We start from the raw sequence: 19,551 nt of genomic DNA on the forward strand, positions 1-19,551 counted from the left end.
CATGGGTGGGTGGGGGTGCAGGAGGGGGGGGTTGAAGGGGAAAGGTGGAGCATGAATCATGTAACCATGTTAAAAATGAATATTAATAAATGTTAAAAAAACAAAAACCAAAAAAAAGAATGTTAAAATTGTTTTTACATATAATTGGGAAAAATATATAATTAAAAAAAAGGAATATGATGACTGTTTTTTTGGTGATGACTTTCATGTAGCCCAATGATTCTTAAAATTCTTCTCCTTAATCTGTTTTCTAGGTCAGTTGTATTTTGTTAAGAGATGCTTTACGTTTTCTTCTATTTTTTCAGTTTTTAACTTTGTTTTATTATTAATTGTTATCTCATGTAGTTATTGCTTCTACTTGGTCTTATATAACTTTAAGGGAGATTGTTTCTTGCTAAGGTTTTGTATAATCTAAGCTTTTCATTCTCTTTCCAATTCTTTCTTCCATAGTTCTTATTTCTTTCCCAATTTTCCCCCACTAGTTCTATCATTTGAGTTTAAAAATAATTTAAAACTCCTTTTTAAAACTCTTGCCTTATTTCTTCCAGGAGTTCTAGTTGAATTTATATGTCAATGATGGCCAATCTTTTTGAGGGGTGGGTGATATAAGAAATGACCTCAGGCTCCCATAGAGAGGGGGAGGGGAACAGCCTGGTCCGTGTCCCTCTGACCTTCTAGTAACAAACTCTGGTGAACTCTGTGCTGGGGTGATGGTGTGTGTCCACAGAGAGGGCTTTGAGTGCCCCCCTCTGGCATGTGTGCCATAGGTTCACTACCATGGTTATATGGCATCTGTGTCTTTCTTTGAGGCTTCACTTATAGATGCTTTGGAGTCATTCTCTTCCTCTAAGATTTTGTGTTGGGCATTCCCATCCCCTTAATAGCTCTTTAAGGGGAAACTCTTTTTGTTTGTGGTAGAGTTGGACAGTGGGCAATAATGGGCAGTGATAGAAGTAGAACTCCCATGTTCTGAGATCTTGTATTTCTTACTAGTTAAGCATAAACTGCAAAATCCGTACTTTCAGTATTAGTCAAGCATAAATTGTAGAATGTGTATTATTAATCATTTAACTATTCTGTTTTGTTAATCACCTATATTGGGTCTATACTTTTCTGTTCTGTGTACCAGCTTTGTGTTGTTCTGTATTATTAATCACTTATATTGTTATTCCTTTACCTTAATTCTGAACTGTTGGGCATTATTAATTACCCAGAGTGGTTGTCTATAGGTACTATATCCTCCCTATGTTTCCTTTTTTGAGGAGGGTATTCCAGAAAGGTAAGATCTTTCCTATGTTGACAAATGATGGCAGGTGGAAACCTGTAACATGTGCACTAAGGGCTCTGGCAGTCCAGGGCCCTCAATAAATATGCAAATCTTAATCTACAGGAAAGAGGAGATTGGAGAAGGAGAGGGGACTACTCCATGTAATAAAGGAATTAAGGCAGTAGGGTAATAAGGGAATAGTCAAAGGTAATAAACTGAGGTGGTAAGGGACTAAAGGCAGGTAGGGAGATAAGGTAGTTGTAACAGGAATTAAAGCAAGGTAAGGTTGTAATAGGGGATAAGGCACTGTGGATAGGGGTTTGTGGATACCTAAGGCAGTAAAGTGGATAAGGAGGGTACAATAGTGGAGCAAAGGGAGACACAGACTGGGTGCACAGGTTTGAGACAGAAACACTGAAGGGAAACAGATTGAGCCCTTCAGGTAGGAAGGGCACTTCTACAGACAAAGGTCGGGGCCAGTCAGAAATGGCTTGAAACTGACTAGAGGGCTTTCTAGTCAGTTTCTCAGGTTCACAAAGGAAGAGTCCAGAGGAAATAAAGGGATTACCACTTCCTCTCAAAATGGACACCTCCAACTCCCTCTGGACCCAAAGAGGATATTGTTCCTTTCTCCTCTTCTCCCTCTCTTATCAATCAATTAATGAATTAGCCAAAGGTTTGATTAAATGACAAACAGGGTTTATTGAGTTTCAGGGTTGATTGTAAAGGACAGAGGGATACAAGGTAACTCTAACAGCCAGCCACCTAGGGAAAGCTTCAGGTGGGGGAGGGACACAGGAATGTGAGACTGAGAAAGGACCTGCCTAACTCAGTCCCTGAGGTTTTGTTGTTCAAAAAGGGGTAGGAAAGTTGCATATAATGATTTAAGAGATCATTTGTATCAAGGGAAGCCCTACTTGACTAAGGGGAAACTAAATCTACAAAGTTTGAAAGCTACCACCCAGATCCACCCTCCTTTCAAAAACCCACAGAAATTCAGGAAGGGAAAGTGATGATTGGGAATAGGGGAGGTCAGGGAGATCCAAAGGAAATAGCTAAGCTAACAAATCTTAAGAGAAAAGCTGCAGGATATAGGCCCGGTTTCACTCCAAAGATAGAGCTCAGTTGACCCTCCTACTCTCATCGAGTCTCCAGGATCAACTCCTACTAGTCAGGATTCTAAACCCTTTTCAACTGTCAGAAATTCTGCAGTAAGGCTTTGCAGGGTTAATATGCACCCTTTTGCACTACATTCATCAGCTTTATATGGATGATATTAGAAATTAAATCTTGTTACATTAGAGATAAGAAGTGAAGGAGCTGGTTTGAGAAAGAATTGGAGTTTGAAACAGATCTGAGATAGTGTCAGTTTCAAATGCTGACTGTGTGTGGGAGGGGTAATGGTTTTTCTATGGTAGTTATTCTTTCTGGGGTTGGCAGTTAGTCTCTGGGAGTGGCAGTGGCTCTCTTTCGGAGTGCTGGGAGCAGGTGACATCTTCTTTTCTCTCTCTTTTCACTGTCTCAGGTAAAAGGAAAGAAGGGAAAAAACCTGAAGGAGTTAAGTGATTTCCTTTTCCAACTTGGGAAACACTAGTGACTGTCTATTGCTGTTTCATAGACTGTTTTATCTCTGAGAAGACCAAAGAAAGATCCTGTCTTTGGTTTGGACTCTGAATCTGTTAAGGCTCAGTTCTTTTGGGATCAATTGTATAATTCATATAAGGATAATAGTGTTAGTTTATTGTAGAATAGGGAAAATTTGAGTTAGTCAGATCAGGAAGGATCAGTGTAGCCTGTGGAAACAGAAGAAGCAATTTCTTGGGGAACCAGGGAGTTTTATTTGCATGGACTTAGAATCCCTTAGAGTTAGAAATCCTTTTATATCCTTATATTCTCAATAAATAGTTTATTTTTGTATAACAAGAGTCTCCTTAGCATCCTTGCATCTGGCCCTGAAGAAAAGTTCACTTATGAGCTTCACTTCACTTATATAAACTGAAGATACTTTGTACACATAGCAAGCAGAGTATCTAATCAGTTTATATCCATAATCAATTAATTGCTTATTATTTTTACAGTTTCCAGGCTATTCCATCAGCCTCAAGGCCATTTCACCAGCCTAGGCTACTCTACAATCTTAAAAACCTCTTCTTTAAATGAAATTCTTTTTTACTTTTGGATTGAATGGAGTTTTGAGCCTCCTCTTCTTGGGGTGAGACCCTGCTACACACCTGGGTGTGTTTTCCCACAACATATTTTGGTGGCCCATTAACAGTACTATCAATTATAATACCCTCTTTCAATTGGATTTATTCTGTCACCAAGACAACAAATGGACAGAAATACCTTATGTCTTGGCCTTCATGGTTCTGGTTCAGGACCCAGAACTTAGTGAGTAGTGTAGGGTGTGTGTGTGGCTAGGAAGTTGACAACTCTTCCTAAGCCTAAAGAAAATCCAGAGCTAGATCTTTTAGAAGATCCTATCCTGGCTCCAGTTCTATCTTCTCTCCCTAACTCTGCTCATGCCACTCCCCCGACCTCTACTATCTGGGGACAGCAGCTCTGCCCCTGCCTCATTTAGCTCCTCTGCTTCCTCTGGTCCCTCTCCCTTTCCTCTGGCAGAAGTCATTCTCTTCCAGTCTCAATAGGGTCTGATACCTCCCTTGTGCCTGCTTTATACCTCCCTTGCCATTTATTCCTAACCCCAGTCCATGTCATTACCAGGTGGCTTGTCATATGCATCCTCATCACATCCAGCCTGCCCCCTAAAGGAAGTGGCTACAGGAGATGGGAGGGTGTGTGTTTCTGTCCCTTTTTCCATGACAGATTTGGCACAGATCAAGGAGAAATTAGACATTGTTAGGTTTAAAGCAATCTCCCTACAGTTTGATCTTACCTGGGTCGACATTGACATCATCCTGTCTAATTCTTGTATGGTGGATGAAAAGTGGAGGATTTGGGATCTGTCTTAGCAGAAGGGAAGTCTCCCTACCACTTCTTGCTTCTGCAGTCCCTACATCTGACTGGGGTGGAACTATCAGAGGGATAGAGACAGGGAAAGGAGAACTTATATGTGGAAGTGTTTGGATGAGGGAATGATGAAGGGAGTAAACAAATAGGTGAACTATGAGAAAGTGAAGGAGGTTACCCAAAAGACTGAGGAAAATTCTGCTATGTTTCATAGCAGGCTAGTGGAAATTATGAAGAAAATTTTCAACTTAGATACTGAATCTAAGAAAGGTAGCACTCTCCTTAATACGCATTTCATTAGTCAATCAGCTCCTGATATTAGAAAGAAGGTGCAGAAGTTGGAATTTGATCCCCTCAAACCACTACTTCCAAACTATTTGATGCTGCCTTTTAGGTATTTAAAAATGGGGACCTGGAACAGACTGAGGAGAAGGACTGTAAGGTTCGTGCCCATGTGGGGAACATGCACTGTTTTTTGCAGCTACACCGTCCAACCAAGATTCTTCCAGTAAGAAACCAGCTCCAGAAAAAATGGGGTTGCTCTGCTTAGGGACTGATGCCCTGCTTTCATTGTAGGAAGGATGGCCATTGGTCCCATAGATGCCCTGAGAACCATGACAGATGGTGTTCACCACCTTGTCTTACTTGTGGGGAGAAGGGACACTGGAGGATTAAATGCCAAAAAAAATTTTGCAGTGTCTCAGAGTGATGGGACCCAGGACCTGACCAAGTCCCGACTTTTTCCAACACAATGGCTGAGTCTAGAGTGACATTGGAGGTGGCATTTAAGAACATGTTTCTTTTCTTGATACAGGAGCAACTTACCTTGTTCTTCTCCACTTCTAAGGTTCCACAAAACCTTCTCAGTATCAAGTGGTAGGGATAGAGGGTTTTCAGTGGGACTACTTTGAGACTTTGCCTTTACCCTGTAGATTTGGGGATCACATGCTTCAGCATAGCTTTCTAATCCTCCTGTCTTACCCTGTACCCCTTCTGGGCAGAAATATCATGACCAGAATGGGAGCACATTTTTCTCTCTGATCATCTGTTAACTTCTGCTCCTTCAATCCAGTTCCCCTTCCAAACCTGATCATGTCCCCTCTGAAGTCTGGGTCCTAACTGTCCCAGAGATCTGAGATAAGGGATTCCTTAGGAAAGCTTCCCATGTGGAGTTAGTCATGGCACATCTGAAAGAGTCCCTTAACTATCCTCACAGGAAGCAATATCCTATTAGCACAGAAGGAAGAAGAGTCTCCAGCCCCTGATTGACAAATTTCTTCAGTATGGGATTTTAACATCTTGCCAATCATCCTGCAATTCACCAGTCCTTCTGGTAAAGAAATCAAATGGGGATTATCAAATGGTAGGCAGGACCTTAGGTCAGTAAATGAGGCAATTATTCCTCTATATCTCATAGTCCCCAACCCTTATACCATCCTGGCTCAGATCCCTAGTAACACTCTCTGGTTTTCTGTTCTGGACCTGAAAGATGCTTTCCATTGCATTTCCTTCAGTATAGACTGACTTTATTTTTTCGTGAATGGGCTTCATCCTCTGAACCACTATCATGAACTGCCCTCACCCAGGGGGATCATAGATAGCCCCCCATCTTTTTGGGAATGCCCTCAGTAAAGACCTGAGAGATCTCCAATTGGATAAGGGTATTATTATTGAGTATATGGATGCTCTTTTAATTTGTAATTTATGACATCCTTATGACCTTATGACATCCCACCAAGACAGTGCTAAGGCCCTTAATTTTTTGGCAGGATGGATCTATTGGGTTTCACCAAAGAAAGCCCAGATCTCCCAACATAAAGTAAAGTACCTTGGTCATGTATTGTCACCCACCTATTGGTCCCTAGCCCCCAATAGGAAGTAAGCTCTCCTTTCCATTTCCCTACCAGCCACAGAAAAACAATTGTGGACATTTTGGGGAATAGCTGAGTTTTGTAGAATCTGGATTCCACAATTTGGACTAATTGCAAAGCCTCTCTATGAGGCCACTACTAGGCCAGATACAGAGCCCCTACACTGGGGTCTAGAACATCAGACAGCCTTTTCCATTCTTAAGTCTAAGCAAACTACCACCCTTGCTCTGGCTTTGCAAATCTACATAAGCCTTTCTCCCTATTTGTGGATGAAAGAAAGGAATTTGCCCTTGGGAGTCCTTACTCAGACTCTAGGAACTGACCAACATCCTGTGGCTTATTTTTCAAAACAGTTAGATACTGTCACCCAGGGATGGCCTGTTTACTTCTGGGCAGTGCCCACCATAGTTCTCACGGTTGGGGAGGCAGGCAAGCTTACCTTGGGCTAACCCCTAGAAGTGCTGACTCTCCATAAAGAACAAAGTGTTTATAGATTATAGATGGCTAACTAGTGGAAGATTAACTAAATATCAAGCCCTGCTGCTAGACAGCCCTGAACTTATTCTGAAGGCATATCACTTCTTGAACCCTGCCACCTTGTTCCTTCTTCCTGAGTCTGACCTTGTCCATGATTGTGAAGAATTCATTGATCTCACTTCTCTAGCAGAGCAGATCTCAAGGATACCCACCTTGAGAACTCTGATTATGATTGGTTTACAGATGGATCCAGCTTTGTAGAAGATGAAGTAAGGAAAGCAGGATATAAAGGGTTAGTCTCAATGAGACTATGGAAACTAAACAATTTCTCCCAATACCTCTGTCCAGAAAGCCAAACTAATTGCTCTCACTCGTGCTTTAGAACTAGTATATGGGAAGAGACTCAATGCTCACACTGATTCCAGATATGCCTTTCACATTCTCAATGCACATGGAGCAATCTGGAAAGAGAGGGGTCTACTGAAAACAAAAAATTGGCCCAGAGATTTTACAACACTTAACAGGCTATTTGACTTCCTTGGAAGTGGCAGTCTTGTTTTGTAGGGGCCACCAAAAGGGGAATCTGAAGAGGTAGAGGGAAACAGAAAGGCTGATATTGTTGCCAAGCAGACAGCTAGGGACTCTGTTATTTTGTCCTTTATCCAACTCCTGTCCTCTTCGGTACCAGAAGTCATGCCTGGATACACAAGAGAAGAGCGAGAGAAGGCTAGAATTTGAAGAATTAGATGGAAACGAATGAATCTGATTACCCATGGGCCAACTCTTGACCCCCAAGAGCCTCAACTCGAAATTAGTGACAGGATCATACCAGACCACCCATTTGGGCTAGGTGGCCCTCTCAAATCTAATCCTACCTCTGTTTATAGGAAAGGGACTTGGGAGAACCAACAAATGAGTTTGCCAGAGTTGTGCTATATGTGCACAAGCAAACCCAGAAGGTGAGTTGAAACTCCTACCTCTTTTAAAACCAGGTAAAGCCTGGCAAACTGATTTCACATACTTTTCACCTTGCAGGGGTTATAAAATTCTTTTGGTTTTTGATGACACATTCACTGGCTGGATTTAAGATTTTCCCAGTGATTCTAAAAATGTCCCAGGAAGTAGCCAAGGCCCTTTTAAAAGAAATTATACCCAAATTTGGTCTTCTGCACTCATTCCAGAGTTATAATAATCTGGGTTTCTCCTCTTAAATTATATAACAAATAGCTAAAGCTCTAGAAATCAAGTATCACCTATATTCAGCCTGGCATCCCCAATCCTCCAGGAAAGTAGAAAAAATGAATCATACCTTAAAGTGAATCCTCACTAAAATATGTCAGAAATCTAAGATAGATTGGATACAAATCCTGCCTGTAGACCTTTTTTATAAAGTATTTTTCCATAGTTACATGATTCATGTTCTCTCCTTCCTCTCTTTCATCCCCCCTACCAGAACTGACAAGCAATTCCACTGGGTTACACATGTATTATCACTCAAAATCTATTTCCATATTATTCATTTTTATAATAATCTTCTAAAACCAAAACTCCACATCATATACCCATATAAACAAGTGATAAATCACATGTTTTTCTTCTGCATTTCTACTCCCCACAGTTCTTTCTCTTGATGTAGATAGCATTCTTTCTCATAAGTCCCCCAGGGTTGTCCTGGATCATTGCATTATCAGTAGCAAAGTCTTTTACATTTCAACATCCCATGTTTCAGTTTCTGTGTACAATATTCTCCTGGTTCTGCTCATTTCACTCCACATCAGTTCATGGAGGTCTTTCCAGTTTTTATAGAAATCAGTTCATCATTCCTTATAGCACAATAATATTCCATCACCATCATTTACCAAAATTTATTCAGCCATTCTCCAATTGAAGGACAATCCCTCATTTTCCACTTTTTTGCCATCTCAGAGATCATGGCTATAAATATTTTTGTACACACTTTGTATCTCTTTGGGGTACAAACCTAGTAGTGATATTACTAGATCAAAGGGTATGCATTCTTTTAAAGCCTGTTGTGGGTCTTTCAAGGATTCATATAGTTCCCAAGGCTGGATTAGGAGTCAGCCCCTTTGAATTTTTATATGAGAGATCCTCTTTGATCACTGACTCTCTTTTGGACCCAGAGTCATTTGCCCTCAACCAGTTTTGCCCATCAAATGGGACCTATACGTATTGCCCTCCAAGAGTATGAAATATATGAAGTTTTCTCTATAGCAAAGGAGGGAGAAACCAGGTACTTTCTGTTAGCACCACCAGGAGATTTAGTATACCACAAATCCTAGAAAGTAGATGAAGAATTAGTCAGGGTTAGTCTCAATGAGACCATAGAAACTAAACAACTTCCTCCTAACACCTCTGCCTAGAAAGCCAAACTAATTGCTCTCACTCATACTTTAGAACTAGCAGACGGGAAGAGATTCAATGTACACAGGCAGTAAGGGAGCCAGGGAATTTAGTGTCCAAGGTTGTGATGGGGGAAATACATGTACCAGGGAACAAATACCTGACCCAAAAGGGGCTAGCCAGTGATATAGGTTTGGTCCATTTCATCTTGTGATGATCCCCTATGAGTCAGGGAACTGCCAGAGACTCATAACTTCTGGACTACCTGGAGAAACCATTTGGGACTTGAAGAGGGTATACTTGTGGAACTATCCCTCTGAAAATGGCACTCATATGTCAAACTCCTGCCCTGATCCTTCTATAGTTTTCCTCCTTACCTATTCTCAAATTCTGCAAAATCTTTCTGGTAGCAGTCCAGACCCCACCATGTCAACACCCTCTTGTACCTTTATTGAATTTTATTCAGGAATACCCACTGGTCATAGCATCCATGGTTCAGGACTTCTTTTTCTCTGTGGACCAAAACTATAGCTCTGGATAACCCCTTTTGGGTCAGGAATTTGTTCCCTGGTGTATATGTATTTCCCTCTATCAAGGTCTTAGTCACTAAATTCCCTGTCCCTCTTCCTGCCTGTGTACTCTGACCTGTAGAACCTCAGAGGACATGGCAAGCTTTGCCCCTTGACCCATTCCTATGGAGGCATTCCTTTGTCTCACAGGGGCAGATACTAGGATAACAGGATTTGGTATATTCCAGGCTCATTACCAATAACTAACTACCTGGATAATAGAAGTAAGCTCAAAGACAACAAAAAAGAGAACGATTCCCTAGCTGAAGTGGTCCTTCAAAATTGTGGAGCTCTTGATATTCTAACTCTAGCACAAGGAGGGACTTGCACCTTCCTTGGTGAAGTGTTGTTTTTTGTTAATGTCCCATTTTTTTGCAGACCATCATGGCTCAGGCACAAGAAAATTCACAAGCCTGGAGAGAGCAGGATTGCCTTGGAGCTCCTGGCTGCCTACCATCTTAGGCCCCCTCCTAATGCCTTTATTAGTAATAATTCTTTTGATTTTTGGTTCCTGTCTCCAAAATGCCCTCACTAATTTCATTTCTTCTTGATTATACTCTATTAGATTTCATATGGTAACATCCATTGCCATCCTACCTGAAACCACTATCTATCCCCTAGAGATTAATCTCCTAGGAAAAGATCCTTTTTCCAGACTTGACTAGGGCCAGTACAATGTCCCAACTCAGCCTGAAGAAGTTTCTTTGCCCTTTGAAATCTTTGCCCATTCTCCCAAGATTTCTAGATTTGGGGGCTTTTAAGAGTGGGGAATGACCATGGTGGGCAGTGGGCAGCAATGGGCAGGGATAGAAGCAGGACCCTCATGTTTTGAAATCTTGTATTTCTTCCTTGTTAGCACTAGTTAAGCATAAACTGAAAAATCTGTACTATCAGCATTAGTCAAGCATAAATTAGAGAATCTGTATTATTAATCAGTCAACCATTCTATATTGTTAATCATCTGGAATACTATTGTGCTGTAAGGAATGATGAACAGAATGATTTCAGAAAGAACTGGAACAATCTACATGAACTGATGCTGAGTGAAATAAGCAGAACCAATAAATTAGGTGAACATAGAATAGTATACCTGACAGATCTATGGAAAAGGAAAGAATTTAAGACCAAGCAAGAGACAGAAAATATTACAAAATGTAAAATGAATAATTTTGATTACATTAAATTAAAAAAAATTTGTGTACAAAGAAAACCAATGCAACTAAAATTAGAATTGGAAGCAACAAACTGGGGGAAAAATCTGTAAAACAAAAACCTCTGACAAAGGTCTAATTTCTCAAATTTATAAGGAGCTAACTAAATCAATTGTACAAAAAATCAAGCCATTCCCCGACTGATAAATGGGCAAGGGACATGAATAGGCAGTTTTCAGATAAAGAAATCAAAACTATCAATAAGCACATGAAAAATTATTCTAAATCTCTCATAGAGAAATGCAAATCAAAACAACTCTGAGGTATCACCTCACACCTAGCAGATTGGCCAATATGACAGCAAAGGAAAGTAATAAATGTTGGAGGGGATGTGGCAAAATTGGGACACTCCACTTCTGGTGGAGTTTCAAATTGATCCAACCATTCTGGAAGGTAACTTGGAACTGAGCCCAAAGGGTTTTAAAAGACTGTCTGCCTTTTGATCCAGGCATGCCACTGCTGAGTTTGTACCCCAAAGAGATAAGGAAGAATTCGTGTACAAAAACATTTACAGCCATGCTCTTTGTGGTGGCAAAAAATTGGAAAATGAGGGGTGTCCCTCGATTGGGGAGTGGCTGAAAAAATTGTGGTATCTGATGGTGATGGAATATTATTGTGCTGAAATGAATAATGAACTGGAGGAATTCCATGTGAACTGGAATGACCTCCAGGAATTGATGTAGAGTGAAAGGAGCAGAACCAGGAGAACATTGTACACAGAGACTGGTACCCTGTGGCATAACCAAATATAATAGACTTCTCTACTAGCAGCAATGCAATGACCGAGGACAATTCTGAGGGACTTATGAAAAAAGAATAGTATCCACCTCTAGAGAAAGAATTGTTGGAGTATAAATGCAAAATGAAAACATATGATTTACTGTTTGTTTATTTGGCTATATGATTTGAGGTTTTGGTTTTTCTAAGATTATTCACTTACCAAAATGAATAATATGGAAATATGTTTTGTGTGATTATATATATATATATATATATTTATATGTATAAAACCCAAATTGAACTGGGAGAGGAAGGGACGAAGGGAGAAGGGAAGGGGACAACATAAATCATATAACTTTGGAAAACTTATGTGGAAATTTATTAATAAACTAAAATAAAGTTTAAAAGATTATATATGTATGTATGTTATGCATAACATACATATATACTGGGTCTGTACTCTTCTGTTCTGTGCACCAGCTTTGTGTTCTGTATTATTAATCACTTATATTGTTCTTCCTTCACCTTAGTTCTGAATTGTTAGGCATTATTAGTTACCTGTAGTGGTTGTCTACTATACTGGATCCTTCCTATATTCCCCTCTTTGAGGAGTACATTCCAGAAGGGTAAGGAAACCTCTCCTCTACTGGCAAATGATGGCAGGTGAGACAATGGATGGAAACCTGGAACATGTGCACTAAGGGCTCTGGCAGTCCAGGGCCCTCAGTAAATATGCCTACCCTGATTGGCACCCATGCCTATCCCCATCCACTCCACCAGTTCCAGGGCTAATCCACAATCCAAGGCTATGGGGCTATTCCACCAGCTCCCAGGCTATTCCTTCAGCCCCAAGGCTATTCTACTAGCCTCAAGGCCATATCACCAACCTAGGCTATTATGCTATCTTAAAAAAATAAAAAACAACCTCTTCTCTAGATAAAATTCTTTCTTACTTCTGGATTGAGAGGCCTTTTGAGCCTCCCATTCTTGGGATGAGACCCTACTACAAGCGTGAGTGTTTTCCCACAATATGTGTTCATTCTTAACACTTACTTCCTAATTTTGGATCTTACCTTAGGACTGGACTTTGCACTTTTGGGGAGGAAATTTCTGGACTGAGCTTGTGCCTTTTTTGGTCCTTCTGCTACTTTCTTATAGTATTGAGTATTATGTTTAATAAAAGATCTCCCTGGCTGTCCTTTGGCATAAAGGAGTCTCTCCTGGTTAGGACATCCAGTGTGACTCTTGATTTCTAGGGCTGGAACTTTTCAAAAGGTAAAGAAAGTCCTTGGCCAATGTAAAAGTGAAATTTGGGAAATGCCATCTAAAAGTGTATATATTTCTATGGACATGGGAAATGTATCAAAACTACATTTCCCGTGATCCAACATGGTCCAACTGGTTTCCGTTTCCGGGTTTTTGGGCTTGGGAAGGCCTACGTCTTGACCCAGGGAAGAGCTTAAATCTCCTGGGTTAGGAGGGAGTGGCTCTTTGCCAGTAGGCTCTTGGCTAGCAGACTGGGAGACAGTAATGGAGGCGGCAGTTTTGAATGCTTACAAGTGTGTGGTCTGATAACTTTATCTATAAACATGGCTTTAATTAAATTACTAATTTATATTATTATATCAGCCTTTATCATTTTTAATATTAACACCAAGGATCTAGTTCATACCTAAAAAGGCTCAGGATTGGACAGAGATGGAGGCAGAAGGAAGAGTAAACCTCTTAATGGATGCTATTGTTAACTTTTAAAAACGCAGAACTTATTAAATAGTCATAAAACCACTCTTTAATCAAGGGAAAGGGGGATTAGGGCTACCTGGCCTCTTTGGCAGAGCTGCGCCTTATGCAGAGTCCAAGAATTGAACACTGCTTCGCTCTGCTCCCTGATCCTCCTGGGAGTGACACAGCGCTAGATGACCACTCCAAGGAAAAAAGGAAATTGGGGAACTTATATGTCATTTGGGAAGATCCAGGGGCTGGGAGAGATGATGGACTTTATACCTGTAAGGATGGGATTTACTATCAAGCTTGGGAAAGGAATCATGGCTAGAGGCTAGGGTGTAAGGGAAGGGGCTGCTTACACAATGGATCCTAAAGGATGGTTCTTGCCCAGGTGTGTCTTCCTGGGAAGGGTCTTTGATACTGTGGGCAAGACTACCTAAGAAAAAAGAGTATTTAGCATTTGCCCTGGGGTCCATTATTCAGTCTGCAACTGCTAGCCTGAGATTCCCTTCAGGGTGGATTCTCAGGGGAACAGGGAACAAGTACAAGCTTTGGGGGTCTCCAACCTACAAGCTATTTCTAAAACTTGGGGTTCATCATATCTCACTAAGCCACAAGTTTGGGGTCTCTAGATTCCATGTCGACACCCCCCCCTTTTGGTCAAGACTAAACATCGCTGATCAATAATGGAACTCTCACTAATAGTGGGGAAATCTTAGGGTATAGGTATGGGCGATTGGCACTTGGGGGGCACTCCCCAGTGCCCGGCGCATTGACAATTGTGCCAGAGAAAGGTAGGCAGTCTACCCTTGGCATATTTTGACAAACACATTAGCCCACTTCCCTCAAGTCTTTAAATCTTTCAATTCCTGGGGTCCTGATGTGATTAATGCCTTTGGCCTCCTCTCTCCTGGGGACTTCTCTCCTCTCTCCTGCATACTTCTCTCTTTGTACAACACAAGCTTCATTGCTGCAAGAGAAATTTAAAGATCTATAAACACATTCTTTAACAGACCTTGATTATCTCTCAACATACTTACTTACTATAAAGATTATTCTAATCTTACTCTTGACATCCCATATAATTGAGTGTATTAGTGTTCATTCTACACCCATTATAAAATTATTTAAACTACATACTCAATCAGAAAAATTGCCTTACTTTACCAAAATATCATAAAAATCAACCCTACAAACTATAGAGATATAAAAGCAAAAATAAATCCACATCATAAGTTAATTAGGTCTTTTGAATCTGAGAGTAGTGTCCAAAGTTTTAAAATATCATCTAATACAAAGAAAAATTCTAATTAAATATTCTATGATGGCAATCTCAAAATCATATGAAAAACTGACAATTTCAACTTCAAAACAATTTTAAAGTCTCAAATTAAAATTAACTCCAAAAATTCTCAAGATTGAAAATGCTTCTAAATTTTCCTAATTTTAAAACCTCTCTCTCACACACACACAACCCCCTTTTCTCCCCCCCTTTGGGGAGTTGAGATGTTAGGGATTTAAAAAAAACTTTTTTTCATTCACCTTTTAACTACTTAACTATCCTGCCTATTACTTTGTAGGAAAAAATGTTGCAACTGAGTCAGCTAAGTAAAGTCTGTAGATAAAAATTCTTGTGAAAATAATTCTCTTGCTTAGGCAGTTAACTTGAGGATCTCCTTAACCAAATTAGTTTTGGGTACACTTTTCAATTTCCTCAACTCTCTATTTTTTGGCAATAAAGGCTCATTTATCACTGAACTTTTGTCTGTAGGTGATTTCAGTGGCATTCCTAGGCACAAGTTTCCTTATCTCATTGTTTCCTGCCTTTAGGCTTCAAGATGCATAAACTTTACTGGTACTGGGGAGAAAGTCAGTGTTCTATCTGAACCTTGTTAAAAATGCTGCTTAGAATCTTTCATATATGTATTGCTTCCCTCCTTTTTGACACTAATATTTTGCCAGGTTTTCCTTATGACCTAAATTCTTCCTCCTTTTAGGAAAAGGGACCTCTAAACTGCTACCTCATTTGCAATTGCTAAAAATTTCCATTTGCCTTCACAATTCCCATAGTCTAGGTCTTGCCTTTCTAAAGCTTCCTTAATCCTATGATTACAGAAAATTGCTAAAACAGGAGAAAAGTGGGAAGTAACTTAAAATGAGGAAGAAAAGGTTCCCATAATTTGGAATATTAATGCCATGCATAAATTGGTAATGATCAGCAGTCAGTCACCTGTAGAACTTGACAGAAACTTAGCTTAGCCATTTCTCAGCCCTTCCATTCGCCTTGTGACTGCATCCATAACCAATTTCCTCCATAGCATTTCTTTTCCCAATTATCTTCCCATACAATTCTCCCTTTGATGGCAATTCTCTCTAACCGTGATCAGGGTTTAAAATAAACTTTCTTTGCTTATTGACAATTATTTCTAGGCTCCATGATTTCTTTCCTGAATTCTTCTGATACTACTTTGAGACAAACAAGTTTATAGTTCTGTTATACTGAACTAGCACTCTGGAATCTCTGCTGTGAATTCTCAAATCTAACCGATATTACTTTCAAGCCTCTTAACAAAGCAAAATGCTAGTATTTTAAACTTTACCTGCTTTAGCTAAATTTGAAGGATAACTCTTCTCTCTAGGTTCTCTCTACTTATAAAAGGGATTTAGCTCAGCGTAAATATACAAAAAAAATGGCGAAGTTTTTGACTGTTACAGAAATTTGAAAGGCCAAAAGAGAGCAATTAAGAAAGGCAATACTTATCGGTTCCAGTGACATCTTGGGGCTCCTTCAGATTCCTCATAGGCGTCTTCTTCAGAGAATCTTTCAGATTCGGATTCTGAGTCTTGTCCATGCTTTTGGCTCCTAAGTACCTAGTTGGTTCCTAGTCTTGAGATAAAAGTGCTCCAGGGGTTGTGAATAAAATCCCTTTAACAAGCCATATAGCAAACTTGACCTTAATAAGTTCTAATCACTTCATCCACACTCCAGAACTGGGGTGGTAAAATGCAGGGCATTCCTAGAAATTTCTTAAGAATTTTCCCAGATGGGGAATTCCTTTCTCTAATATCGGTCATGTGCCCATGATCATCTATCAGAAAAATAATGCTCACAAAATAAATAAATGCCAAATTGGATTAGTTCTCTCCACTCAAAAAGGAAAACTCAATTCCCTATAGGAACCAGCATTCCCTGGTCTTTTAAAAACTAAGACTTATCTATTGTAATGGTTGCACTCTGGAAATTTACCTTAAAAACTCCAAAAATCAGGCTATATTTCATGATCCTTTTTAAACCCATAAAACTTCTCTCGACCCAAAACTTTGGGTTACTAAGGAAAATCTAAAAATTACCTTTAAATCAGAGTACCTGTCCAATTCCTTTCTATCCTCTTAATCTGTCCTTGGCTCCAAATTACATTTCTCTCAGCCTGGCCTCAAAAGCCTTCCTTTTGGCCTAAGGCTAAAGCTGCTCCTTCAGAGGAAAATTGTTGGTCAGTTTAAAATCCTTCAGTTTCCTTCCCATTCAAAACCAAGCCTTTTCCTAACCATATCTTGTCATTTTACAAAGACACAATGAGCAAAAATGAACCGTCTTGCTAGCCCTTACCACTCTTCCGCCTAGGAGCCAATACACAATATTGACTCCAAGACGGAAGGTAAGGGTTTAAAAAAAAAAAGGCAAATTAAATGAAACATAAAAAAGAAGAAAGGAGATATGAGGAAATCTACAAATAAACTAACTAAAAAAAAAAAAATGAACCGTCTTTACTTCTGAGCACATGTTAATCAGAAAAACCCTGCTTTCTGGAAACAAATAACAGCATGAAAAAAAAAAAGTGAACTTACAGCACTCAAATAACAAATTTAACATCTAGAACAAATGCATCCCATTACCAACATTATTAAAACATTAAGTGCACTTGGAATACAATATTTCACACATTATACAAAAACTGGGAAGAAAAGGTTAGAATTTTAAAGTTATGAATCTCTAGACCTCCTTTTGCCTTTTGCTGGATATCCTCCTATCCAGATCACCAGCTCCGGTCCTGTCTCTTCAGGTTTTGGGAGGAATTAATAGTTAACACAACTTTAGACATTTAAATCACAAGCTTTAAGGTTATTAGTGAATCCTTTTTAAAACACATCACAAATACAATATAAGCAAAACCTCGAAGAAATGAGAAGAAATCCAGAACTTAAGTTCTTTAAGCTTCTGTGAGAAACTCTTTTGCAAAAATTTACAACCATTTAAACTTTAAACCCTTAAACCTTGACTTTTCAATTCATGAAGCAGCTTTCTCCATTTAATCGACTTAAATGTACCTTCAGGCTCCCCCACTCCAGCTCAGCTTCCCATTCAAAGCTTTCAGCCCACCATTCACACCTCTGAACTCCTCTCCTTGCTTTTCTACTCCAGACATGCTTCACCCACTTTCACATGCAACAACACACACACACTCTAATACCTAGTCACACTCGAGCTTGTAGTGGGTTGAAGTAGACTCCATTTTGGCCAGCTTACCTTGGGAATTGACTTTGTCACCGTTTGCCATTTATCTAGATATTTGCATGCATTAGGCCCATACTTTGAAAACATATTTCTTGCCGCCATATTGGTAGGTGGTTCTTCGGACTGCTGGTTACTTCCACCTCCTGGTTACTTCCACCTCCTGGTTACTTCCACCTCCTGGGTCCACAGATTTACTGTCCCCCATTTTTCCAGACACCCCCGGGCTAGTTCTGGTTTTGTGACTCTTCGTGGATCCACGGACCATTGCCTAAAACCCCCCTTAATTAAAAAGTGGGTCACCCCCAAATATGCACGGCCAAGTCACTTTGCTCCAAGAGCCACTTGCTTGGCCCCTCCACTAAATGGACTCCTGACTCAACCCCAAATGGGCTGTGTGGGTACCTTTCCCCTTTTTTATTATCTCTTTGGAATACAGACCCAATAGTAGTATTACCAGATCAAAAAGTACGCACGGCTTTATAGCCCTTTGGGTATAATACCAAATTGCCTTCCAGAATGTTGGATCAGTTCAGAACTGCATGAACAATGCATTAATGTCCCAATTTTGCCACATCCTCTCCAACATTTACCACTTTCCTTTACTGTTATATTGGCCAATCTGCTAGGTGTGAAGTGGTATCTCAGTGTTGTTTTAATTTGTATTTCTCTAAATCAAGAGGTATTTAGAGCATTTTTATATGATTTCTTTGATTTCTTCATTTGAAAATTGCTTGTTCATATCCTTTGACCATTTGTCAATTGGAGAAAGGCTTGTATTCTTATAAACTTGACAGGTCTTTATAAATTTGAGAAATTAGGCTTTTATCAGAGACATTGGTTATAAAAAATTTTCCCAGTTTGTTGTTTCCCTTCTACTCCTGGTTAGATTAGCTTTGTTTGTACAAAAGCTTTTTACTTTAATGTAATAAAAATTATTCATTTTACATTTTATAATACTCTCTGTCTCCTGTTTGGTCATAAATTCTTCTCTTCGCCAAAGATCTGCCAGGTAAACTATTCTGTGTTCCCCTAATTTGGTTATAGTATCATTCTTTATATCTAAATCATATATCCTTTTTTTTTTTAACCCTTGTACTTCTGTGTATTGTCTCATAGGTGGAAGATTGGTAAGGGTGGGCAATGGGGGTCAAGTAACTTGCCCAGGGTCACACAGCTGGGAAGTGGCTGAGGCCAGACTTGAACCTAGGACCTCCTGTCTCTAGGCCTGACTCTCACTCCACTGAGCTACCCAGCTGCCCTCATATATCTTTTTTGACCTTATCTTGGTATAGGGTGTGAGATATTGATCTATACCTAGCTTCCACCATACTGTTTTCCAGTTTTCCCAGCAATTTTTGTCAGTTAGTGAGTTCTTTTTCTAAAAGATGGCATCTTAGGGTTTATCAAACACTAGGTTCTTAGAGTCACTTTCTCCTGTATATTGTGTATCTATTCTGCTTCATTGATCTACCATTCTATTCCTTAGCCACTACCAGATTATTTTGATGATTGCTGCTTTATAGTACAGTTTGAGATCTGGTACTAGGTACTGGTACTAGGGCTCCTTCCTTCCCATTTTTTTTATTAGTTCCCTTGATATTCTTGATCTTTTGTTCTTCCAAATGAATTTTATTATTTTTTCTAGTTCTATAAAATAATTATTTGGTAGTTTGATTGTGGCATTGTATAAATAAATTGTGGCATGTATAAGTAAATAAATTTAGATAGAACTATCATTTTTATTATATTAGCTCAGCCTAATTATGAACAATTAATATTTCCCAGTTGTTTAGATCTGACTTTATTTGTGTGAAAAGTGTTTTGTAATTGTGTTCATATAATTCCTGTGTTTGCCTTAGCAAGTATA

The sequence above is a fragment of the Gracilinanus agilis genome, chromosome 3, assembly GCF_016433145.1.
Source record: "Gracilinanus agilis isolate LMUSP501 chromosome 3, AgileGrace, whole genome shotgun sequence".
Lineage (NCBI taxonomy): Eukaryota > Metazoa > Chordata > Mammalia > Didelphimorphia > Didelphidae > Gracilinanus > Gracilinanus agilis.